We start from the raw sequence: 27545 nt of genomic DNA, 5'->3' as shown, positions 1-27545 counted from the left end.
ACCTTTCTTTTCAAAAAATACACCTAAAAACAAGGAGAGTACATGTGTTTACAATTACTAGAAGGCATATATTTGAAGTGTAGCTGTATTTGATTAATGTCAGGATACGGACTTCCCTGAGCCAGGTGATCTCCATCTCCATCTAAAAAGTGCTTTTCAAAGATGTGCTAACATGTGAGTACAATTACTTGTACCTGTTTGAGAGTCAGATGTGAGGCAGTTACACAGTGTTTCTATTTGACATTGATCACGGGCATGCTGTTATTGCTATTTAAGATTACCCACCTTCTTCAAAGCATGAAAGTCTATTCGCTCTCATTTATAGGAATACTTTTGTGGTGGGAGGAAAAGTATGTGTAGTTATAAGTTCAATTACAGCTCCTGGTTTATCAGTGGCAGTGTCCTAGACTAGACCATGGCCCTGACGAGGGCAATGCAGTGAAAAATGAGGATCATGCTGAGTACAATAGAAACTTAAAATGAGATTGGGTTTAAATTCACAGCTGGGACTTGCACACTTGGCACAGGAGAACACAGGGTCACTGTAGTAAGATAAGGAGTGTTCAATCATATCCTGCAGAGAAGCTAAGACACTGGTTTTGTAGCTCTTGTTTAAAAGCCTAGAACTTCTTGGATGATGTATATGTTCACATGTGAGTGTGTATGTACGTATACACATAGACACAAAGATATATGTGTATATTGAAGAAATAAACTTTATTTACATACTGAGATAAAATTTCTGAAGTCATGAAAATTCCTTTTCTAATGACATAGCAAACATTCTTTTACAATGCTTTAATAAAAACAGAAACTATCAGATAATATAACATATAAGAACTCTGACATAATGCCTTCTTGTAAATTTAAAACTATTGTTTAGGCACGCTGCTATTCAAATTGGATACAAATTGGGAACATGCAAGAAAAATTTAATTTTTGGATTTTTAATTGCACATTTATAATTACAGAGTTTCAGAGAATAACACCGTGCGTCAGAAAAAAAATCAACAACAATATAAAATTGCAAGGAAGCAAAAGGAAAGGAAGACCACCACACTTTACTAGTTGGCTTATGATGGATGGTCAGGTGTATTGATTGACCTGGGTTTTTCTGATGGTCATAGTATTTATTCTCAGAGCAAATTTAAAAGCTAAGTATCATGTCTATTTTAGAGGAAAAAGAAACCAGAATTTCTGAGTCATTCAGTAATTTGGTCACAGCCAAATTAATTGTCATTTGTAGAACCAGGATTCAGACCTAGATCTTTCTGAATTCAAAGTCAATCTTTATTATGTCTGATCTTACCTGATTTTCACTCTCACTCCCCAATTAGTTTGTGACATATAGGTGATTTTCTATGTGTGTTAGGTAATACTGTAGCTATTGTTTTGTGTTTAAAGCCTATGATCTGTTTGCCATGCCTCCCCAGGAAAAAAAGTTGCCGTATAGTATATCAATGATATTGAATTCTGGGAAATCCGAGGTGCGTTATCCTTCCACTCACTAAGTAACCATGCCAGTGAGATGGACAATCACTGAGACTAAAGGTCATGCTTCTCTTTGGTGTGAAGTCAGCTTCAGCACCTCTTTCCCAAGCTCATGTCAATCAGATTAAGGCCCAGTTAGTTCCGTTCCTCAACCAAGCAGCCACTACTCTAAGGAAAGTATGTTTTGTATCATGCATTTCAATCTGGAGATTGAAATCAGAACTCATAGGGTAACTTTGTTAAGCTATGTGTATTCCTAACCCCTAGGAGGCTCTTCAAAGTAATGTGTTCTGAGCTGAGCATACTTGTTTTTCAAATAAGCCAATCTTTAACTAGAAATGATAAAAAGACAAGAATACTCAATTCATAGTTATAATCTATATACTTAAAATTAAGTCTCTGTATGGTCATGAATCTGAGACTGTATGACAGATATGGCAGTAATATAGACACAGGATAAAAAATTGTTCATCTTTGTATCCAAAATTCTTTGCAAAGTTTATATAAAATTGTACATATATTATCAGTACTGTCTTAAAAGTTTGAGTTGAAGCTATCCTTCCTGTCTTCATGATGGTGTGGTAGATGATGATGATGATGATGATGATGATCATGATGATGATAAAGCATCCACTGACACTCACTAAGTACCAGGCATTATACTAAGTGCTTTACATATATTATCCCATATTATTGTCATAATACATCATAACCAAGCTACCATTTTTATCCTCACTTTGCAGAGAAGGAAATACATGAATGGAGAGGTTAATTAGTCAAGGTTTATATATTATTATAGAGCCATGATTTGAACAAAGGGTTTACGACTTCAGAACATGTTCCCCTCAGTTTACATTTTGTTGTCTCTCAGGAAAAGCAAGTAACTGTAAGGAATTACTTACATCCTGGGATCATCCCTAAATTATTCCCCTGAGACAGACTTCTATCAAGAAAGTTTCTTTATCATCTGTAATATTGAACCTCTGTCCTCTCTTTTGGTGAATATAATTAATAATTGACTATGCATCTTATTGGCAGCAGGAAATTAAAACAAACACAGAGATACAAAAATAGACATACAGATACATAGATAGATAGTATCAGGTCAGCTAGCTAAATAGAATAGATGGAATGATCAGATCCAGAAATAATCACATTTTTGTTAATTAGGCCTTCAGTGCTGTTTTTTTAAGTGCCAAACATTCTTCTACACAAATAAGCACTTGACTCTTAAATAAGTAAATTGTAACCCTGGCCTCATTTAGTACATTAACCACCTTATGATAATTGATAAGACCTCTTAAAATAGCTTAATATATGAAACTTCACCTTTTAAAATAACAGCACTCATTTTTGAATATTTCATTTTAGTAAATCTGTACATTTTTGCATGTTGTCTTCTAAAATATTCTATTTATTTATTTTATTTTGTTTTTAATTCATCGAGATGGGATTTTACTATGTTGCCCAGGCTGGTCTTCAGCTCCTGGCCTCAAGTGATCCTTCCTCCTCAGACTCCCAAAGTGCTGGTATCATAGGCTTAAGCCACCATCCCTGGCCCTCTGTATTCTGTAATTATTGCACTGTTTGTATTCGGACAATGTTTTTATTAGTGTTTTTAAGGTTTTTTATTGTTTTTGGGTTTTTTTTTTTGATACAAAGTATCACTCTATCATCCAGACTATACAATGGTGTGATTATAGCTCACTGTAACCTGTTATTCCTGGGCTCATTGCATCCTGCCACCTCAGCTCCTGAGTAGCTGGGACTGCAGATACACACCATCATGCCCAGATACATACATTTTTTTTGAGATGCAGTCTTGCTATGTTGCCCAGGCTAGTCTAGTCTTTCTTGAACACCTGGCCTCAACTGATCCTTCTGCCTCAGCCTCCCAAAGAGCTGGGATTACAGGTGTGAGCCACTGCACACAGCCTGTTTGTCTTAGGATATAAATCCACCCTCCAAGGGAGGTCTAGGATACATAATTCTATTTGAATCAAACCAAAAATCTTAAGGGGAGTACTGTCCGCTTAAAGATGCTCAGTGAATGTGAATTGTATGACTACTGATTCTGCTTACAATACCTGTTCAAATATACATATAACTATCTTAAAATCTTAACAACTGTACCAGAATTTTAGAAAAATAACCTCACATTTATAAGCTGGAGCCTGTCAGAGTTCACTTTGACCAATGTGTCCTATAGGATCTATTACTCTCATATTTAATGTTTTGACAAATGTACTATAATAATATCAAAACCTACTTAGCAAATAAGAATAATTTTTTAGTATGTGTAATATTTTCCCCAAAGGGGAAAAACTCAGATAGAATGAAAAAGTTCAGTGACTTTTAAGTGCAAATAGTAAAATATAATCCATAAAATAGAAATTGAGTTTCATAAAAGAACCAACACAATAGTGAGAACTTTAGCAGGAATTTTAGTAAGAATTTAGACCCTCAATATAAATTTAAAATCATATGGTTTTCTAACGTTCTAAGCAAGTAGAGTTGTGCTTATTCTATATTTGCCCAGCCCAACACATTCTCTCATTTCCCCATTGAGATAAGTATATTTGGACCATCCGTTGCCTACAAGTCAAGAGTGCTGGATAGTATGACAGATGCAGGGACATAAATGTTTCTGATTAAGGATCGTGATTTCTCTCAGGTTGATTTTGGCCCTGTTATTTCTATGTTTAACTCTTTAAGCTGCTTTGATTATAACAAATTTCTCAACGTTGATTATAACAGATTATAATCAATCTCAACAGAGATGATAACGTTCTCAACAAATTTCTCAACAATTTTAAACATTGCAATATATTTCTTTTCTGAGATGTTGAATGTTAATATAATAACTGTCAAAAACTTGCATATATCCATTATATGTGCATTAGAAAAAGAAAGACAGAAAAACTCTGAAGCTTTACCAATACTAATTTATCTAATTTTGAGGCTGCTCGTTAGGGCTTTTATGGCTCTTCAATAAATTATTTTCAAACAAAAGCAAAATATGTAGGAGATCAACTATAATGAATCCAACATCTTCTGAGCCACTGTGTACAAAAGTTCACACATTCCAAGATAAAATAACAAAAGGTTTTTGTCTGCTTGTCTGTGGGTGTGTGTATATAGGTAAATAATAAAACACATTTAGATCTTTACTTGCAAATTAAAAACACGAAAACAAAAATAATACAATTTCAAAATAGCAGATGTTTAAATTAACTCTTCTGTTAACTAAGTTAGTGTCCTTAGTATGAACTATTATTCATAATTTGAAGAGATTTTCAAAATTATTCTAAATGCATGGTCAGAATTTTTTTTGCAGTGTAATGGTTTGTCCCTTCATTTTTTTGCTGGTTATTTCACCCATCTGTTCTACTGGGTTGTTGGTTTTCCCAACTTGGGGATGTGGTGAGGGAGGAGGGCAGAAATTGGCAGTGTGTGTCCTTACACTGGTGACTGAGAGCTTCCATAATTGTAGAGCATTTCATAATTGAGAACTCACTTTCACTGAAAAGAGTGTGATAATAATATCTAGCTTATATTGATTTTTTGAGGATTTTATGAGTTAATTGTTGTAAATTGTTTAGAACAATATCTGATATATAGTAAATGCTCATTAAATGTTAGGTATTATTCAAGTAATCATGAGATTTTTGCTTCCAACATGGGCCTGGATAAATACTGAAATTATAAACTTAAATTGTGTCATCTGTGTTGTTAATATGCCTAATGTAAATGCCAGCTTGTCTTACAAGGCAAATCATACAACGTATTCTACCAGTGAATCACTGAGGTAATTCGTATTGCTTAGATTGTTCGAGTGCACAAATATGGAAGGAGATTAAATCAGCCTAAAGTCACTCCTTTTGAGATAGCTTGTGATCTGGAGAATAAAGAGGCTCTCTCTCTCTCCTGATGTCTTCTTTGCATATTTTGAGTACCCTAATGTCTTCTATGTTTATTTTAGTCTATACTCCCCTTCCAGCATCCTTTGTGTTTTTTATACTGTTTACTGGAATTTCCCAATCAACCGTGCCATACTTTATTTTCTTTATTCTCTAACATTTTGCTGTTTCTTGTCCTATGTCCTCTTTCCTCTGTGCTATTTGTGGCTTTCTTATCCTTATGCTTCTCTCTTCCATTCTGCAGTTCCTGGAGGATAGAGCAAAAGTAAAGTTCTAAACATATGTGTGGCACTTATTTGGCATTTATTTTTGGACAAAGCTCTGCCACAAATTCCTTTTTTTTTTTCCATTAAAAAAAATGGGTTGGATAACCTAGATGGAAATTAAAATTCCCATTTTTTTTGTTTTTCGCTTGTAGCTTGTGCTCAATGTAAGTTCCACTGTTTTGATCTTTATTTCATCCACCTTGGGCTATCTCCTGCTCCCAATGGCTTCTCCGAAACAAGGCATTCCATAGCGCAAAACCTCTCCACCCTGTCTCAGGCTGTGTGCTGCGTCTCTAGACCATTAACTTACTTCCAAGCTCTGATGGAACGGCTTCCTTGTCATGTCCATATGGGCAGCACCATATGGATATCTGCAGCACATCTAATTCATTCTTTCTAAAATGGGACAATCTACTGCTCTGCCTGTGTAGCTTATCTTAGTAGATAGCATTAACCACCTCCTCCAACTAGAAACCTTGAATCATCCTTTGATCCCCCACCTTCCGCCTCCACCGTCAAATAAATCGCTTCTTTCTGCCTAATATATATCTCATGAATTTATATACTTATATATAATCTATATAAAATTCTCACTTCTCAAAGTCAACCCACATTTACTCCCCACCTCTACCAGGGCGTTTCATTTGAATGGCTGCACCTCCCTCCTACCTTCTTGTGTGCACCTGGGTTTTTATGCGCTCTAATGCAACCTACAATTGTGCTTTTTTTTTTTTTTTTTTTTTTTTGATTCAGCTGCTGCTAGAATGATCTTCTATAATGCAAATAGGATCCTTCCAAGTAAAAGTTCTCGTGGATTTTTCACTTATCCTTCAGATAACCTCCCAAGTCCTTAACTAAGCTTACAAGGTGATCTGAGAGCTGACCCCTGCAGACCTCACCTTTTTCAAGTTCCTGGAGCCCATTAACCTCTTATTTCTTTCTTAGCCTGGGGGCACACATTTCCCCTGCCTGAAATCATCTTCCCTTTCCTCTCCCTAACCCCTTATTAAAGGGCTAACTTATACTCTCACCTCAATGCCACTTTCAGGATGTCCCCAATGACCCCTTCTTACTGAGCCCCTGGCTATATAGGCTCTACTCCCTGCTTGCTTGCCCTTATCATTCATGTTGCTTATTGATATCTCCCAGAGTTTAACAGCACCAAATAATTATTTTAGAAATAGGATTTGGATGCAGAAACACAAGCGCCTAATTCCAACTGTATCACTTATAGCAGAGTGACTTTGAGGATGCCACTTAATTTCTCTGAGTTTTATTTCTTCCACCTATAAAATGTGGACAATAATGTCAGTTTTGCATGGCTGCGGTAAGTTTTAATAATATCATATAATAGCTAACACTGCTGGGAACACTTAAAACATAGCATAAATTGTGATTATTATTATCCGAATATTTCTCAACATAAAAGTTTTTCAACTTTCCAATTAGTTGTATAATCTATTCGTTACATCTTCCAAAGATGTAACTTAGCAAATCATGAGATAGCTTAATATATGTAAGGAAGAAGAGAGAGAAACTGAAATTAAGGATGGTTTCTGGTTGCCAAAATTTTGAAGAATGACCAGCTTCTTTTAAGTCTTTTCTTATTAGCCCTTCACTGTTTGTTAAAAATTTCTTCTCAAGCCTATAATTCCAGCACTTTGGAAAGCTGAAGTGGGCGGAGTTCGAGACCAGCCTGACCAACATGGTGAAACCCCGTCTCTACTAAACATACAAAAAATTAGCCGGGCATGGTGGCACGCACCTGTAATCCTAGCTACTCGGGAGGCTGAGGCAGGAGAATCACTTGAACCCAGGAGGCAGAGGTTGCAGTGAGCCAAGATCACACCACTGCACTCTAGCCTGGGCAACAGAGTGAGACTCTGTCTCAGAAAAAAAAAAAAAAGTCTTGTGTTGTTTTTTCCTTTTCCTGGTACTTCTGCTTTTTTGAATTCTTACTTCAGATTGTGCAAACCCACCTCCCAAAAAGATGACATCAAGAATCAATGCTGATTTCAAACTAGCTTCATGATTTCTTCCCTTTCATTAGTGTGTTTGTATTTCACAAGCATCTTCTGGAGTAAAACATGGCTTAACCCAAATGTTACTGTAATAGGTGTTTTCACTGCTGAGGGCAGTCTGGTGGGTAAATATTATGGAGTGGGTTATGTTTATGGAATTTCTAAACATTAGCTGAACAGAGTCTAATCCCTTGTGCTACTGCGTCTTCATTTGTGGCCATTAATACAATTCAAAACCCAGGTGAAAGAATAAGATTTCGAAACCCCCAAAGATCTATATCTATTTCTTGTTGAGCTTTTAGTCGTATTTTTTATTACTAACTCTTGACATGTTTGTATATGCTGAAGATTTCAGTTAAAATAGACAGCAGGGTGATATTGAATCAATACGTGTTGTTTTGTATCTAGGGAAGAAGAAGCAATATGAAATATGGAAATCTGAGAGAATGTAAATGCTCTAGGATCTGCTGTGAGACATACACTCCTGCTTGTCAGACAGACATGATTTTTAGAGCAGAGAATTTGCTGGCTTAAAGACAACTTGCCAGTTTCATTAGTTTTGTATCTTACGCTAGACAGAGTCACTGTTCCAATCATTAAAGTACGCATCCTAAGCTTCCATTAAGTTTGAGCCAAATGACAACATATTTTAGAAGTGCTTTGTACAATGACAATATGTAGCTGCCTACTGCTTATAGATGAGTAAGCTTGTGATAACTTTACTACACAATGGGTTCCACTCTTTTTCATTCTTGCTTAGGTTTAATTTTCATGAGCATGCCAAGAACACAATTATTAGTGCTTCTTATAAATACCTGGTGGAGATCACATTAAATAAGAGTCATTCTTAGAATAGATAAAAATTTGCAAATATAAACTAAAATACCAATATGGTAGGAACTGAGTAGGTGGGATCACCAGTTTTCATTATGGTAAAACTGCATTTTTTCCCCTACCTGCTCAGGAGTGTTTGGAGAGTTCAGACATATTAGAGGAAACAGCAATGAACCGCTTAGACATATTTAAGGAACCCTTCATAATAAATGCTATCAGATCCTGGATATCTCTGGCAACCAAACTTAGGATGGAAGACATGCCTACAAAGAGCAAATTTCTAGTGAAGAAAATGATACATTTTTATTTTTAAAACCAAAGGATTTCAGTTTGTTGTGTCATACTGTGCACCCCACACAGTATCAGCCTGGGATTCAGGAGAACCTGCAGGAAATCTTGTGAGAAACATTTAAGGTCAACTAGATAAGATTTTCATTCTCTATGATTCCCTCCGAATTTACTATTGTTCATTCTGAAGTCATTGTTCTCAGAAGGCAAGAAACAGAACAAACACTAACTGTTGGATATCTCGTCTTGTTGTCTATCTGCAGAAATATTTGGCTGCATGCAGTTCTACAGAACATGGTGGAAAAAAGTATTTATGTTTATAAATTTTGTGTTTTTTCCTGAACATATTATTTTCCTACAGACTGTTTAGATTTCTTAAACTGCTGAGGTACAAGAGTTTCCCAAATTGGCAGTTACTGCTTAGACTGGCAAGGTAAATGTCTCCTTTTTTTGAAAAGTTAACTCTGAAGAAGATATGGACATATTCAGAAAGCTACCAGTAAGCGCTTGGTGCCTTGTTTAAAAGCACCTGGCTCCTTTATTGCCATCCTCGGGCACAGATTCTTACAAAAGGTGCTAATAAGTTCTTGATATATACACATACGCCTCCTGGGCTTATGCTCCACCAACAATGAGGCGAGAACTAGAATAATCTGCCCCTTGAGAAAACTGTTCATTGCTGGGAAGAAGAATCTGATTACCTTTCCACAATGATTGGAATAGGTTTTATCCCTATTGTTACAGATGTCCAAGTGGGAAATATTATATAGCAGATGATTTGTTAATTTTTCACAGTTTACACATTCCTGCTGTTAGAAACATCATCCTTAATACATCCTCATAAAACATTAATCAGAACTGTATAAACGATATGCTCAAGATTATTTTTAAAACAAAGTACTGGGCCCGTGAACTAATTAGTCCTATGCTGTTCAATTTTTTTTCCTAGATTTATGCACATGTTTTAAAAAGCACAGAAAGGATGGTATTAACAAAAGGCACTTTTCATTAAAACAAGAAGTACTGATTAAGGAAGGCTAAATGTTAAAGAGAGCAAACCTTTTTAAATTTTAGCTTATTAGAAATATCTAATTACAATGCAATCATATCTACAAAGTAATTTACTTTTCAAGGGTGACTCAGATTTTTGGTCTCCCAAGGCTTTCAGCACATGGCAACACCATAAACCCTGCAGTATTTCAGTGTTGTAATGTCTTCCAGCAGTTTTACTTTTAACTCAAGCTGTCCTGGGCCTTCATGTTTGCCTGCCAGTATAACAGAAGTATCCCGGCAGTAGATTTAATTCTAGAGACATGATATGAACACCTACTGTGTGCAAAACTGTGTGAGTCATTGAGCAGGAAACACCTGTGAGTAAGGCAGAGCCCCTGCTTGTAAGCTGCCCACAATCTAGTGGGAAAGGTACAGGTTTCACTGAGCTTTTAATTAAAGCCAAATAGCTTCAGAGGTAGCAGGCCCAGCAAAACGCCATTTAGTTCACATTTGTTCTATTCCCCACCCACGCATTTACTGTTATCTTTTGTTTTCCCATGCAGTCTGATTTCTTTCTTTTGGCCTCTTTCCTCCGAGGCTGAGAATATACATCTGTGTGGGAGGAAATGCCCTGAGTTACTGTACAACCACATGAAAAACAAACAGAAGGGACAGGCAGCCTGCTCTGCGTTCAGCAGCATGGCCTTATTCCCCTTCACTCTTGACAGCATCACTTTAGGCCCTGAGCATATGGGCCAGGGCTTGTCTTCAGAGCCACTTATGGCACATATATAAAATTTACTGTACTTTCCTGGAAAAATGCAGTGTTTGCAAAACACTTGGGAGAGGGATGGATTTATGGATGGGGAAAAATACACCCAGTCAAGCTATTAAACACTGGTTTCCATGCCATTTTCAGCCACTAGGATATGAATGAGGGGCTCCCATGTTAGGCTCTAAGACGAGCAAGTCTTTGGATCCTTTTTGAAATAAATTACCTGCCAAGATCTCCTTTAGGGATAAAGCTATTTCACTATTCACAGTTTAGAGTCCTAGGTTTTTGAGGTGGATGGTCAGGGATCAGTCAGTGGGCAACACATGTAATGGCAGACATAGCAGGAACATTCTTTTTCCATTACTGAAAAGAAACACAATATCAGAAACAGCCTTTGCTTAAGTAATTAATCCCCCTAAATTGATTTTTCGAGGAAATTTGGTTCATAAATTGCACCGTACTTTTGTTGGTAGATAAACTGGTAACATAGAGTGCTTCTGGTTGAATGATCTTAAAATATTCATGTAGGTCCTTAAATCAACCTCCAATTTGGCATTAGCATTCCCATTTCACTATGCAAGATATTTTTAAAATCAAGAGAGTTGGCTTTTGGTGTAAGTAAGCATGTATTAGAATACAAGAACTTGGAGGCATGCTGTTAGACCTTGTTTCACTTGGAATGATAAAGTACATTTTAACTAATATGTTTAATTTTACTAAAAGGTGTTACATTAACTCCTCCCTGAATTTATCTATGAAACTGTATCAAGAATGTCTCATGATGAAACTGCAAACCCAAATTCATAGGCATTCATGGGGGAAAGAAATAAAACACTCACAGAGAGGATCTTCGGGATGTCAACTGCCAATGAACAGAAGGAGGGAGAGTCCTTTGTATGTAACTATATAGTTTGCATTACTTAACCTTTAAAGTGTTGTGTGACTTATTTATATATGAGAAATATAAATGCCACTGTTGTCTATTGCAGATGTCATCCTAGTTAAAGCTATTATTAGAAAAACATAACTTTAGTATTTAAAACTGTTTTCTTTTTACTTGGGTGGGGTTCAAGGAGGGGAAAGAATGGCAAATGCATTTTAGCATGTGCTGCTTACTATTTAACTCCAAGATTTCATCACAGTGGAGCTTGTGAGCACCATGCCCTTTTGGAAAAAGGCATTAGAGTAGATGTTCAGAAATCTGAATTTTAGCTGTTTTTGGCACTAGTTGTGTAACTGAGAGAACATCATTATCCTGGGCTAAGTGCTTCTCCCTCTTTTCCCATTAGCACTTTAATATGTAATATATGTATTATAGCTCACACATATCTTGTTCTAACTATGCAGGCATAATGGTAAGTTATTTATATGCATTTCTCTATTTGAAATGTTCTGTCAGAATGTTGATTGGATTATACTGAAATTATCAGTTCATGAATCTAACTCTCATATGTGACAGAGATTGTCTTATTGACATATTAGGTGCTTAGAAAAATTTGTTAAGCTGAGCTGACCTTCTGTACCCTTCTCAGTTGTTTGTGTTTTTATTCTGTCAGATAAAAAATAAAATCGTATTTTCTCCTCATCAGGATGAGGAGGATTTTCTTAGTGTGTTTTTTTCTATCATTGTTAGAATATATTATACATAGTAGTTTTTGGTATACATTTCTTCTATCACAGACCATTGACATTCCAATTTTATATTTATAGCTTAAATGACTCACTCAGACAGTGAACTAAATACATTCCCTCAATAGATTGTCCATAGTGATAAAATAAATGAAAAAAGAATCCTAGATCCTCAGTTCCATGCTACACTAAAATATATAGCAAAGATGCTGTGTTTGCCAAAATAGTAATCTTTACATTGATCATTGTGAACCTGACTTTAAGTCTCTTTAAAAACCTATACCTTTTTATGTTTTTATATTTTCATTTGTGATTCAACTATTAAGATGTTACTCAGCTTTATCAATTTTATCAAACAGAAGACAGTTTGTGTGATTGACTAAGATCTGCTAGTCTGTCCCAATCCAATCTAAAAACATATTTTAAGAGTTATTTTCTAAAAGAGTCTTAGGCTGTATCATTTAAAGCTGAGTGTAAAATCCATTAGCAGCCCACACTAGGGGCTAATTGCTAGAGTATAATTTTGGCAACATTTTTATAACTGCTGGAGAAGCCCACATAGCTAGCAGGGTACCTTAATTTATAATAATTATATTCTCAAGGAATTTTGTTTTTAACATATTATAATAGTTTGAATAATAGCATGGGCCACTGGCCAATTGTGGAATTACAATCTGTTGAGATGAAGATTATCTATTAGCATAAACTTTGTTTTCATTTTATATTTGGGGTGAGTGAGAGGAGTTAGGGTTAAACACTCTTCCTTTTATTTCTCACTGATTATTAAAATGCTCAAGTATCATTCAGGAGGAAGAGAAAGGGATAAAGAGAAAAATAAGAATAAGGATTAAAAAGAACATAAAAGTAAACACAAACAAGTATAAAAAATAATCAAGGAACAAAAATTACCAAAGTTTGATGGAAGGTTGTTGTGGAGTGCCAAAATGAGGCTAAAGTTAATTGCTTTTGAAAGTAATTCGAAGCCTCACATCACATTCAGTTACATTTTATTACTAGACATGATAACAGCATTGAAAACTTGTACTTATTGATGCTACACTGTGACAGAGTTTCCAATTTCATGACTAAATAGCATATTTTAAAATCCAGAGTTTAGTGACCTTTGAGGTAATTTGAAACCTTAGTTTTAGTCACAGAATAGCCTTTTCTGTTTTTGTTTGTTAGTTTGTTTGTTTTGTTGTTATTTTTTCTGGGTAATACCTCTGCATTATCAAGCAAGAAACCAAGTGATCTAAAGTGGAAATGAGAGGTGGAGAGAGAAACAAAGTTGTTGAGTGACTCCAAGGGCCAGGTATAATTGGCTAGACAAGGTGGAGACGGAAAGAGATACTCAAAGTAACACAGACTGTGATGGAAAAGGGAAAGGCCTGAAAGGAAATGGTACAATATATTAAACTATCTAGGTTAGCTGGAACACAGAATTTATGTAAGGGATGGTAAAGAATAAAATAGGAAAGGAAATTTGAGTCATGCTGTAGAATGACTCAAATACTCAGCTGAGAACATTGATCACATCAGGCCTTATAGTTGGTGATCAGATCATGACATAAGGATGCTGGGTAAAGGATTGTGTTCCTAATGTAATTTCACCCAGATCTCTGCTAAGCCTGCCTCCCGGAGATCTGAATAAACCTGTCCTGTCCCCCTAATTCTCTATATTCTGTGAATGTCTCAATCTTTCTCCAACAATTTGTGAATTTCCAAAACCTTTCATTTCCATTTCTTTGCTCCATTTCTGTCTTCTATGTTTGTGCAATCTCTGCTTCACCTTATATCTGGAAGTATATCAGATTCATCTTCTTAATTTTTCCACTAGATAATCTACAACACATCTTTTATATTTTTAGTAACTGCAGATTTAACAGGCCATGTTCTGTGTTTCTTCTTCTCTACTCCTTCCCATTTCATTCATTTTCTCTCCCCTGCTAAAATCCTGATGCAAACTGACATTTTTGCCCTTAAGGGACTCCCTCACTACCTTCATGAATTTGCTCATATTTTTGAATAATTAATGTTCAGTAAGATTTGGTCACAGCTTTTTCCTATCTGTGAAACTTTAGTGTAAAGTCAGCAGCCTTTGGAAGATCCCAGGATACTCTTTAACATCTGCCATTTCATTTATGGTACTCAATTGAAAGAATTAGACTTGTTTTTAAAGGGATGGCCTGGAGCAAGCTTAGGGCATAATTCTCTTGGGGCTAAAGAAATAAGTCAGATATTTCACTTTGTACATGTGTGTGCATACATTGTGGACAAACACATTTTCATATGTGTAGGAAATGCAATGAATACTTTTGAGAAGTACTAAGGATGCCATGTGGAATTGGCGTTTGGGGTATCATTTTGATAGCCATACAAAATGTGATGTGAATTTTTGTCTCTTCTTTCTAGCCTCACTAGTAATAAGATGTTGTAAAGTTATGTTTCGTACTATTTTCTGAAGCAAAGAGTATTTTAACCTTTCTTTTTGAAATATTCTTGCTTTTTTCCATTTTTCTCTCTATTGAACAAAGGTTCAGGATAAGGAAGTTTGAAAAATAAGCCCAATTTATTTCTTTAGCCTTGACAACATTTTTGGTTTTCTGCCTAGTATGTGACTCCACTCACTATTCTCAGTAAGAACCCTTATTGTGCTTGGGTGTCTTCCAAGACAACCCCCATTCCAGGGATGGAATGTTGTTAAAATGAGTTAATCTTATTAATCCTATTCCTCTTTCCTTGAACTAGGAATTGGCGGACCTAAACCAATTTGAGCTAATTTGAAGAGTGGTCTGCAATGGCCAGGTTTGAAGTTTCCATGCATTTAAAAGAGTATATACCATGGATGTTTAGGGAGAATAAAATAAATAAATAAAACAGAGCATAGAAAATCAGCACTACTCTCCTACAGGGCATAAACAAAGCTATGTATATATAATCATGATTATTATACTGCAAGCCATCTTATGGCCACAAAACTTAGCAAGTTTCTGATGAAGCCACTGCAGAGCTTAACTGGTCATTTTAAACCACCAGATAATCCAGCCCTAATTTGCTCTAACTATGGATTCTTGTTAAATGATCCAATATTTTTCCATACACTCTAAGCCATTCATCTCCTCTTTTTAAATCAGCCTAGATGTTTGTCTATTATTTTAATCTATAATTTCAGCTATTGCTTATTTTTATCTCATTGGCCCATAGACCCTATAATTTTATCACATTATTTCCAATGTTCTACTTCCTATATATTTTATCCCTGTATTTGGCATCACCATCCACTTTGTCACAGAGAAAGAAATCTTTGATTTTCTCCTTCCTCTTCCCCTTTCCTTTTCACATCCCATTGATCACTACCTCTTACTTATCAAACTTCTATATATCACTTAAATTTATACAATCCTCCTATATCGACTTCAACTGGCTTGCTTCATGCCACAATCATTCTTTACATGGATTGTTACAATAGATGCCAATCACTCAGCCTTTCATCTCTTCCCCAGCAATACAATCTTTAAGCTGATTCCAAGAGGAACTTTCTAAAATAAAATATTGGCATGTGATGTTCCTGGTTAAAATTTGTAAGCAATTTCTTATCCCTTGAGGATAAAGTTCCAAGTCTTTTGCATGACATCTAAGACATTTTTTCTTTTATTTCGTATGTGTTGCCTATGTTATTGCTGTATGAATCTCATGTCCCAATTATACTAAACTTGTAAAAATTCTTTAAATATGACATTTACTCACAACTTGTAGACTTTACAAATTCACCTCTTTCTATGCAATCCCTCTAATTTGTAGTTTTGTATGGCAAACTTTTTGTTTTAATCCTCCAAAACTGTCAGGGATTATCTTTTATGTAATTTCTAACCTAACATTTCTTAGAAAGCATTAGTCCTTTCTCTACAGGGTTCTCATAGTGTCATTCCATGTTTATGTTAGAACATCTAACAAGACAAATTCTAGTAGTTTCTTGTCTGTTTTTCTACCACACTCTGAACACTTGGAGCTAAGCACCATTTGTCATTGTATTTCTGTTATTCCCATTGTGCCTGGTACATAATAGACAAGCGATATTTATTTTCGAATGAATGGTAAGAAAGACAATTGCCAATGTAAAGAGTAGAAGCTATCTGTACATGACATCAACTCAACTTGTTAAAAAAGAAAATTTCAGAGAATTAACTGCTTTTGTTTGCAATTGTCCTTGTGATAACCCATGGCCAGTTTTGTGTTTGTTTTTTGTTTGTTTGTTTTGTTTGTTTGTTTTAAATTAGATACTTGAGATCTTCATTTCTAGTTTTATATTCTTTTCTCCTTTGGCATGTATACAGTAATAAAAAATATTAAGCTGGATTTGTCTTAAACAAGAATTTAAGTCACAATCAGGAAAACACTACTGAAATAACTTACTATTATTATTATTTTTTGAGATGAAGTCTGGCTCTGTCGCCTACGCTGGAGTGCAATGATGCAGTCTCAGCTCACTGCAGCCTCCGCTTCCCAGGTTCAAGTGATTCTCCTGCCTCAGCCTCCTGAGTAGCTGGGATTATAGGCACCCGCCATCACACCCAGACAATTTTTGTACTTTTAGTAGAGATGGGGTTTCACCAGGTTGGCCATGCTGGTCTCGAACTCCTGACCTCAGGTGATCCACCCATCTCAGCCTCCCAAAGTGCTGGGATTACAGGCATGAGGCACTGCGCCTGGCTGAAATAACATTTTTATCGAAAATTACATATTATCTGATATTAAGTGAATCCATATTATATTTGATTTAAGGGAAGACTATAAAATGAAGAGATATACTGAAATTAGATGATCTTCTATAGTTTATTTTTGGCAGATAAGGTGTTGCAATTATCAGGACAGGCTAGGACATAGAATAACAAAACACACACATTGATATGGTTAGGATTTGTGTCACCACCTAAATCTCATTTTGAATTGTAATCTCCATAATCTCCATGTGTCAAGGGAGAGACCAGGTGGAGGTAGTTGAAACATGGGAGTGGTTTCCCCCATGTTGTCTTCATGATAGTAAGCGACTTCTCACAAGATCTGATGTTTTCACAAGGGGCTCTTCGCCCTTTGCTAGGCACTTCTCCTTCCTGCTGCCTTGGGAAGACGGTGCTTTGCTTCTCCTTTGCCTTGCTCCGTGATTGTAAGTTTCCTAAGGCCCCCCCAGCCATGTTGCATTGTGAGTAGTCAATTAAACCTCTTTCCTTTATAGATAACCGAGTCTCGGGCAGTTCTTTATGGCAGTATGAAAATGGACTAACACATACACATACACACAATCCCCCAAATCTCAGAAGACTGACACTATAAAACTGTACTTCTCTTTGGCGCTACAAGCCCCATGCTTGTGGAATAACTCCATCCCACACAGTCGGCCAGTCAGGGATCCAGACTTATGAAACACCCCCATCCTGGAGATGCATTGCCAGAAACATGGGCTTTGGTAAGAGCAACAACATGGAAAGAGAGAATGGAGAATTGTACAAATGTTTTTTATAGCCTCAACCAGAAATGACATACTTCATTTTGACCACAATTCAGTGACCAGAACTAGTTACATGGTCTTGCCTAACTGGCAAAGGGGCTGAACACATGAGGGAATACATGGAATAGTCAGTATTTTATTTTATTTATTTATTTATTTATTTGAGACGGAATCTCCCTCTGTCGCCCAGACTGGAGTGCAGTGGCACGATCTCGGCTCACTGCAAGCTCCACTTCCTGGGTTGGCGCCATTCTCCTGCCTCAGCCTCCCAAGTAGCTGGGACCACAGGCGCCTTCCACCATGCCCTGCTAATTTTTTGTATTTTTAGTAGAGATGGAGTTTCACCGTGTTAGCCAGGATGGTCTCAATCTCCTGACCTCGTGATCTGCCCGCCTTGGCCTCCCAAAGTGCTGGGATTACAGGCTTGAGCCTCTGCTCCCGGCCATAGTCAGTATTTCTTTATGCCACAGTCTTAGGATACCTGTTTCATAGATGAACTATAGCAATCCAGTCTTGGAAAAGTTAGTAAAATTTTTACAGCATCAGGGAGACAAAGTAAAGACCTGTTATGTATTTCTTTCCAGTAAGTAATACTGTTTTTCTTTTGAAACTTAAGTTTTACAGTTTCATTACTTATGGTTTCTCCTTATCCATGGTTTCACTTTCTGTGATTTCAGCTACTTGCGGTGAACCATGGTCTGAAAATATTTATGGAAAATTCCAGAAATAAACAATTCATAGTTTTAAATTGTGCACCAATCTGAGTAGCATATGAAATCTCTTACTATCCCACCCCATTTTTCCTGGGATGCAAATCATCTCTTTGTCCAGCAGATCCACATTCTGAAATAAAATACCCTATGCTTTGGAAAAATAGTAAGGAAAAGAACTTTTAACAACATTCTATTACTAGTAAAAAGAGTATATCTAATCTTTTTTTTTTTTTTTTTTTTTTTTTTTTTAATGTTCTTGCCTCTTCTATTCTTGCTTTTTTCTCCCCATTGAGCAAAGATTCAGGATGAAGAAGTTTCAAAAATTATCTCAATTTCTTTCTTCAGCCATGCGAATATTTTTAGTTTTTTTTCCTAGCATCTGTGACTTCACTTCTCATTCTCAATAGAACCCTGATTGTGTTTGTTCCATTCAAAATGAAAATAAATATTTTTATAATTTTTAATATTTAATCAAACTGCAACTTGATATATTGTTATAAGCTATACTTTATATTTTTCTAAACTGACAAAAAATTTTACCAGTAAAATTTATTAAATATTTCTTTGTTTCTAACATCCCTGACCTCCACTCCCGCACCACATTCTGTATTTCAATATTTAACCTAAATGTCATATTCAGTTTGGGCTACTGTAACAAAATACTATAAAGTTGGTGGCTTATAAGCAACAGAAATTTATTTCTCAGAGTTCTGGAGGCCACAAGTCTGGGAGGATGGTGTCAGCATGGTTGGGTTCTGATGAGGGCCTCCTTGCAGGTTTTAGACTACTAACTTCTCTTTGTACATGTGCTCACATGGCAGAAAGAGATCAAGAGAGCTCTCTGATGTCTTATTTTTTTCTAGAGTCTGGATCTTGCTATGCTGCCCAGGTCGATGTTGGACTCCTGGGCTCACACAGTCTTTCTGCCTCAGCATCCTGAGTAGCTGGGACAAGCAGGTGTTTATCACCATGAACAGTTTCACTGTCTCTTTTATAAAGGCAGTAATCCCACACATGAGGGATTCACCCTCAGAATGAATCACCTCCCAAAGACCCCACCTCCGAATAATGTCACATTGGGGGCTAAGTTTCAATGTATAACATCTGGGGGAACATAAACATTCCATCCAAAATACTGATTAAAGGGGCCACTGATTATGAAATAGCCCAATTCCATTTTTAATATGACCTGTATGTTTATATTTGTAAACCAGTCACATTAATGTGATTGCTATTGTGTAAGTGCTTTAGTATTACGGACTGTTTATGTAACATTTCTGACAACAAATGCTTGTTTTTTGTTTGTTTGTTTTGTTTTGTTTTTCTTTTTTCCACACCAACCAATTCTCAACTTTGTAAACAAATACCAACTAGGTGACCTACAATTCAATGTGATTTTTATAGTACGAGGAGTTAGCACAGACCCCACAAATGAAGTTCTTAGTCTCACAAGACTGCACCCATTTCAGATGCCAATCAAAGTTATTCAGGGCTTAGGGTACTCACACTTTTGTTCAACTTCGCTACAAAGTCAGAGTTTGCCAAAGCTCCCTTGTCAGGTTTGAAAATTTGCTAGAACAACTCATAAAACTCAGGGCAACATTTCACTTATTACTGATTCATTATAAAAATATTATAAAAATACAAATATACAGCCAGGTTGAAGAGGTATATAGTGCAAATTCTGTCACTAAAGAAAACTGATCCATTTGCCCACACACAATGGAAAGCTGAACACCAAAGCACTGGGTTTTTGTAGTGAGAAAGGTTTATTGTGAGTCAACTGATAAGAAGAGGAGGAAACACTCAGATCTGTCTCCCCAAGCTGGGGTCTGGGCCAGGTTTTATAGGCATAGGGCATGAGGTGTGGTCTGATTAGATCTTGCAGTGAAATGATGCTGGAAGCCAGGGTCTGACTGGATCATGCCGTGTGGTAACACCGGGGCTTGATCTGATTGGATTCTACATCTTGCCATTCTGTATCTGCCTCTTAATACAGTCCTTGCTCCTTGGTCCAGTACTTAGGTTCTGCCCGTGGTTGCATTTTGGGTTCATCTGGGCATACTCACGTGATGGGACCTTCAATCCCCAGATTGAAGGGTCCACGGAAACTGAAAAACAACTCAACTCACAACTTTGTTACATAAAAGTTGAATCAGACTGGTCTGATGCAGTTCCAGTTCCAGAAGAATCTCCACCATAAGATTCCCCTTGGATTTGGAGACAGATGGATGCATTTTCTAATGCAGAAGTTCCGTGAATCCCATCATCTGGAGACTTTTATGAAAGCTTCATCACATAGCCATAATATATAATTAATTCAATCTCCTGACCCCCTCTCCTCCCTGGTGTTTGGGGGTCGGGTCAAAAGTTCCAAGCTTCTAATCAAGGTTTAGTCTTTTTGGCGACCAAGACTGGTGAAGCCAGAGTACAGGACTAAGATTTGCCTCCTAACAAAAAACTCTTCTATTACTCACAAAATTCCAAGAAATGTAGGAACTCTGTGTCAGGAGCCAGGGCAAAGACCCAATACTATAACAAAAGATGCTCCTACCACCATGATCACTCCAGATATTACAAGGATTTTGGGAACTCTGTGCTAGAAACTAGGGACAAAGATCAAACTATATTACTCATTATAGCATAATATCACACTAGTATGAAGAAGATGGATTATTTGGCTAGGTGTTTTTTAGTATTAGATTTGTAATTTCATCGCGAAAGTGGATCTAATTTTGGTTCAAACCTAATTAAATTAGATTTAGGGTATGTGCGTCTTTCTTTAGGCAACTTGCTATAGTATCACATTATGAGCAATTACATTAAAAATTAATACTGTAAAGATCATACCGGATTACACTTTCCTAAAATCCTAAATATATATACATATTTATATAGTTTATTTATATGGGATTTATGTTTATCATCACTTTATTCTTATTCTCTCAAGCCTATAGTGATCTTAAAATATCTTTTAAAAAAGTTGGAAATATGTGGCTTTTTTGTGTGTGATCAAATTTCATTCATTTTATATTCTAAAGTTCCAAAATGATTTCTTATACTGGGAGCCAATGTTAAAGGCTATTTCCTTGGATTTTGGGTAAGTTCTTGATTCCAAGTGGAGTTTTGTGCAACTTGTTTTAAAGTATTTGTGATTTCTGTCTCTAGTTGAACAGCTGTTTTCATCTTTTACTTATGAGCTGTTATTTACATCATAATGTCAGACTTCTGGCAATTATTTTCTTTACTGGACAATCTAACAACCATATTCTAATAGTTATAGTCTTCCTCCGCTTCACGCCCCTCATCTTTCCATTTCCATTTCAATGCTCTTTTCACTATTTTTATTACCAAAAAATGTTTTATACGTCAGTATTCTTATATTTTTATTGCTCAGGAAAACATTTCTTCACTGGTAATTAATCCAGGTTCTTATAGAGTAAATAAATGACTCCTCCACATTTTCAACTTTCTTCTTTACCAGACAGTCCAGTTGATTTCACATTGCTGAGATACGGAAGTATAGCAGTCATATATTTTCATTTATGAAATGGAACAATCCTGAACCATCACCCATCTGAGTTTCCATGTTTCATTCCTCCGCTCTCGGTCAGTACTCTTGGTGCCAGAAAAGAACTTTCAAAAGATATCTGCCACATGAAAGCCACACTACAGTTCTCACTGAAAGAGCTATCCTAGTATCAGTCAAATTTTCACAATGTAACAAGAATAACAGTGTATACTCAACATAAACCTGAAAATTCTTGAAAGATAGTACTTGTAGATCAAGAATAAAACCTTAATAATTTTTTACTTATATTCTGTCAATTTGGGTCATGATAATTCACAAAGATAGCCAGAGTCACAAACAAAAATACAAACAAACAAAACATCCTTTAAAATAACATTTTTGGAGTTGAAAAGTTATGCTGGATTTTTGTATTTGTTTATAGAATGCATATAGTAAAGCTGCAGAAAGTATAAATATCCCCAGACTCAGCTCTGAGGGTATATATGTAAGTCAAGAAGCCAAGATCATAAACCATTTCATTGCAAGTCAAGCAAGTAACATAACTGCATGACTTAACATTGATAAAGTCCAGTTCCAACACTACTTAGCCCAGAATTGAAAAGGAGTTAAACAAAAATCCAAAACCTCTCCTGAATAGATTTAGACACCCTCAGCCCCTATGCATCTGCAACAAGAAAACAGTGTAGGATTTCGTGGAAAGTTGAGGGGATGTAATCAGGGATTGAGGGGCACTCTAAAGCTGCTTTTAACTAAGTCTGTGGGGTAATCTGAAAACTAGATTCTCCAGCCTAGTGCTGGGTATACGTTAAACCCCAGTTTTAATTTACAACCCATAGCATAGTTTTCTTTGGCAGTGATTCATAAATCTCCATTTCATCCACACGACTGCTGCATGATAATGGCACTTTCTCCAGAGCAGCTTCTATCTCCACTAAGCCTGCTTCTCGGACCACGAAGCCTTCCGCTTAGAGAATACCACCCAATGCCAGTCTTAACAAATGCATAGCCTTATTGAAAGTGTGCTGGTGCCTCACATTGTTATGCAGGTCCATGGTCATTAAAATTTTATCAAATAAACCCTGCTGTCTGCACAGAAGAGGAATTCAAAATGTTGGCAAGGGATGATCATATATTTTATCAGAATCTCCTGAAAGGGAAAGCCAACATGTTTAGAGCAGGAAGGAACCAAAATAACATTGCCTTTAATTTAAATATAACAACATGTCAAAAAATCTGAAGTTGACATTTATCCACTACAGTTCATTTCATATTTTCCTTGAACATCTCAGTTTTCTGAAGTTGCATGGCAGTTTGATCCAGTTGCACATGATATGATTTTTATGTTTCTCCTGGAAAGCTGATATTAATCAAAGAATGCCACTGAGACCTGAAGCTGAAGACAGCAAGCTATTGATTGCAGTGTTGACTTATCAAAGACCTGAGAGATTAGTGGGTTTAGAGCTTTATGTAGGAACAGAGATTTGAATGGCTGGAACCTGAATTGAGGAATGTACTTTAGCTTATGCAAGTAGATAAACTATGAAACAGTGGTGACAAAAACCAATGTCACTGTACCTAAAACATTTTCTTCAAATGCCCATGCTGTCCTCCAACAAAAAAATCTGTTCCTACAATTGTATCTGAATATATTTTGTTTATTGTGAGATGTGGTGCTTTATGTTTTTTGTTTGTTTGTTTTTTAAGATTTAGAACAGACTGTGACTCTACTAGAATGCTGATATGCTGTTCCAATTTTGGTCACTGACATGAGTAATCATTTTGAAAAAAAAGTTTATTAGAGTTTTGAAAATATATCGTTGTTCTTCCTTATTACCCTGAAACATTTTATTGTTTGGAACAGCTTGAATGATCTACTTTTGTAAGTTTTCAAGGTTAAAATTGGGGTGTGGCCAGATGAAAACTATTTAGGGTATGAGAAGATCAGTCAAGGACAAATATTGGATTTGAGGCTAAGTTTTAAATATTTGTATTATTCTTTGTAAAGATGAATTCTCATCATTGGTAAGCAAGCTGAGAATCTTTTGAAGATGGTGAAAAATTTTCTTATATTTATCTTTTCCTTTTCAACTTTTTGAATTGTTGTGGAGTTTGCTGGGGAAAGACTTGATCCCAAGAAAAGTTCATTTATGTTCACATTTACCTTAGGTGCCGAATTATTACTACCCATTTTTTTCTTAACAAGTCAAAATTTAGTATGTAATTTTAATTATATAATTATACAAAATCATTTAAATTTAATTATATATTTATTTCTTTAAGCAGTATTTGTTTTCATAGAAGTCTAATTTCTGAGTTTAATTTTAAAAGGCTCACAAAGAAAGAGAAACATTAGGTTATGATGAACAATTGTACGTGTTCACTTAAGAAATTGAAAACTGTATGTCAACTTTATGAACATAATTCAGCCACATGGGAATTCTGAGTAAAATACCATAGAAAAAAATTGAAGTTGTGATTATATATATGTATGTGCATGTGTGATTTATATGCATATAAAAGTTATATGCACCACACACAAATAAGAATAAACCTTGATATGAACTTTTGGCAAGAGACGCATGCCCTCTATCTGACTTGCAAACTTTGGACGTATTTGCTTGTCTTTCACTGTATTCTGTGGCGTACGCTTTGTCAAAAGATCTATTTATAATATGACTGTGCAATTTCTTCAGCTTGGAACTTCATATACACCATGAAGTTGATAGTCATTTGATAACAGTTGAACCCTCTTTCTTTTTCTTTAAGCATTATAAAACACAGATGTGCATATATGCATGTGTATATATGTATACATGCTACCATATTTCCAAACAACTGCCATATTTCGGGACCATTATAATCATAAAGCAATCGCATGCTATTTTTTCATAGGAATGATGTATCATTCTTGGCTTGTCTTGAAGAGTTGTGCAAATTGTCTAAACTTTCAGCAGTGATATGTCACTGAACTTATAGGCATTAAGTGATAATTCAAATAGTTAAAACAGTTTTTGAACAGACTAAATTTTAAGAAATGGGTGATGAAATAATATGTACACCAAACTCTCGTGACACACACAATTTATTTAAAGAACAAACCTGCACATATACCTCTGAAACTAAAAGTTAAAAAAGAAAAAAAAAAAGAAAGAAAAGAAATGGAAGGACTTTCTAGCATAAAAGCATAGACCAAAATATGGCCATGGTATATGGGCACATTTTTCCTTCAGAGTTGGTCCTATCACGTGTGGCCCAGAGTGCAGTGGGTAAAATATAGACCCGTATTATACAATATACATTGGTTTGTGTTTTTATTTATTTATCATTAGCTGAATGTGCAGGAAGATTGTCAGGTATATATTTCAACTCTAAGAGGTCTTTAGTATGAATGGCATAGGCATGATCAGTATGGTAAAAATGGAAAGAATTGGTCCTAGATCATTACATATATATGCTATTGTTTAAACATTAAATTATGTATAATACATACTTAAGATGATATCACTGTCCTTTTTATTTGTAAATATTAAAACACAATCCTGGCTGGGCACAGTGGCTCATACCTGTAATCCCAGAAATTTGGGAGGCTGAGGTGGACGGATAACAAACTCAGGAGTTCGAGATCAGCCTGACCAACATGGTGAAACCCCATCTGTACTAAAAATACAAAAATTAGCCATGTGTGGTGGTGGGTGCCTGTAATCCCAGCTACTCAGGAGGCTGAGGCAGGAGAATCGCTTGAACCCAGAAGGTGGAGGTTGCAGTGAGCCGAGATCGCGCCACTGCACTCCAGCCTGAGTGACAGAGCAAGACTGTCTCAAAAAACAAAAACAAACAAAAAACCACAATCCTTTGGAAGTTTGTAAATTTCATTGGTGATTTTCTTATAAAATAATTTCAGAGTCTGAATTTCTTCCTAATCGTTGCTGTCTTCAGTGAATAAATGTTTGTTTTTTTACCATTGCTAACTTGAAGTGAGCACCAACTCTTAAAAAATATTGAATATCTTGCTTCTTGAGAGAGTCTCAGGAAGATTAATGGTATACAAAATACTCAACCAACTCTTCTTAAGCAATAAAGACACGTAATAAGCTCATATTGCAGAAAGCAGAGTGATTGGCAGTTCTGGAGTCAGTGGCTTAGTGGTATGAGTATAGCATTTGTGAGGAATAGCATTTTGCAAATTCTCTTGGTCTCCCCTCAAGTTTACAAGATGCCTGCCACAGCACCCATCATCATGAACTGACTCTGTCATTCCTGGCAGAATGACACTTAAAGCAACATAACCTGATTAGCAAAAGTTATACAACCCCAACATTTATTTGCTCACAGATTGAATAACAGAACATTCCGTTAGGTACAGAAAGAAAAAAGAGGAAAGAAAGAAAACTTTCCTTTTGTGTTTTTCTACCTTACCTATGACACATGATCTCAGCTTCTCTTTCACTTTGCGAAAACACTTCCTGATCAATGAGTAAATGTTCTTTTTCTCCTTCATTTTTACCTTTTCCTTGCTTGCCTGGAGCTATCATTTATTTGAAAATCAACTACTCTCTGCAGTGACCCAGAGCACTAATTATGAAAAATATGTCAGTATCCTGTTTCAATATTCAATAAAAAGAGAAATACCGATTGGTAGCATGTAATCACAGCAAAGAGAGAAATATCTTAATTTTCATTGTTTGAGGGTGACTGTTTATGGTCTCATTGTCTGTGCCTCGATGTAGAAGGAAGGAATAGCAGAGACGGTAGATAGAAAGTCAGGGAAGTGACTCCAGCTTGTATTCCAAGGATTTCCTCAAGCCTATTTTTTTTCAATTATGCATCACAGAAGTAAAAAAAAAAAAAAAAAAAAAAAAAAAAAAATGAACAAATTAGAAGAAAATTTAACAAGCAGACTAAAAACATAGGCCAGTATTAGAAATCAGTATCTTAGATTTTGCAAACTGTGAAAACCATACTGGTAGAACTGCAAATAATAACTGACTCTGAATGCTTCAAAACACTGCAGTTGCTGTGCTTAGGAGGCAAGCTCTTCAAATTGTTACTCAGTAACTTGCCTGTAACAGCATCAATTTTATGATATATCAGGAACTATCTTCTTCAATTCTGTGCTATGAATATAGTAAAACTAAAGATACAAATGCTTCATGGTTATAATTCAAAATAAAAAGCGTGGACATTTGTCCAAATGGTCTCATAATGAGTCTCTGTCAATATTGTGCTAATAACACATAAATACACCCTGGTTTTGCATGTGCATCTTATAACAAGGGAGGTAATTTTTTTTTTTTTTTTTTTTTTTTTTTTTTGAGACGGAGTCTAGCAGCCCAGGCTGGAGTGCAATGGCCGGATCTCAGCTCACTGCAAGCCCCGCCTCCCGGGTTCCCGCCATTCTCCTGCCTCAGCCTCCCGAGTAGCTGGGAGTACAGGCGCCCGCCACCTCGCCCGGCTAATTTTTTTTTGTATTTTAGTAGAGACGGGGTTTCACCGTGTTAGCCAGGATGGTCTCGATCTCCTGAACTCGTGATCCGCCCGTCTCGGCCTCCCAAAGTGCTGGGATTACAGGCTTGAGCC

The 27545-nt window shown here is 36.1% G+C and overlaps 1 protein-coding gene and 1 long non-coding RNA gene across 11 annotated transcripts in view; both read left to right on the top strand.

Moving 5' to 3' along the window:
• The window catches only part of PCDH9 (protocadherin 9), a 956768-nt gene that overhangs the window by 170298 nt on the left and 758925 nt on the right, over positions 1–27545 (top strand). The gene's annotated exons all lie outside the window — the stretch shown is intronic.
• Positions 1091–27545, top strand: part of LOC135968118 (uncharacterized) — a 36607-nt gene continuing 10152 nt past the window's right edge. Inside the window, exon 1 of the long non-coding RNA XR_010582616.2 lies at positions 1091–27246. This is a non-coding gene — a long non-coding RNA (uncharacterized lncRNA). The remainder of the gene's footprint in view (positions 27247–27545) is intronic.

This window comes from Macaca fascicularis, chromosome 17 (genome assembly GCF_037993035.2).
Source record: "Macaca fascicularis isolate 582-1 chromosome 17, T2T-MFA8v1.1".
In the NCBI taxonomy this organism is placed as follows: domain Eukaryota; kingdom Metazoa; phylum Chordata; class Mammalia; order Primates; family Cercopithecidae; genus Macaca; species Macaca fascicularis.
Note: the sequence above shows the minus strand (reverse complement) of the source record. Positions and strands in the feature narration are given on the sequence as shown.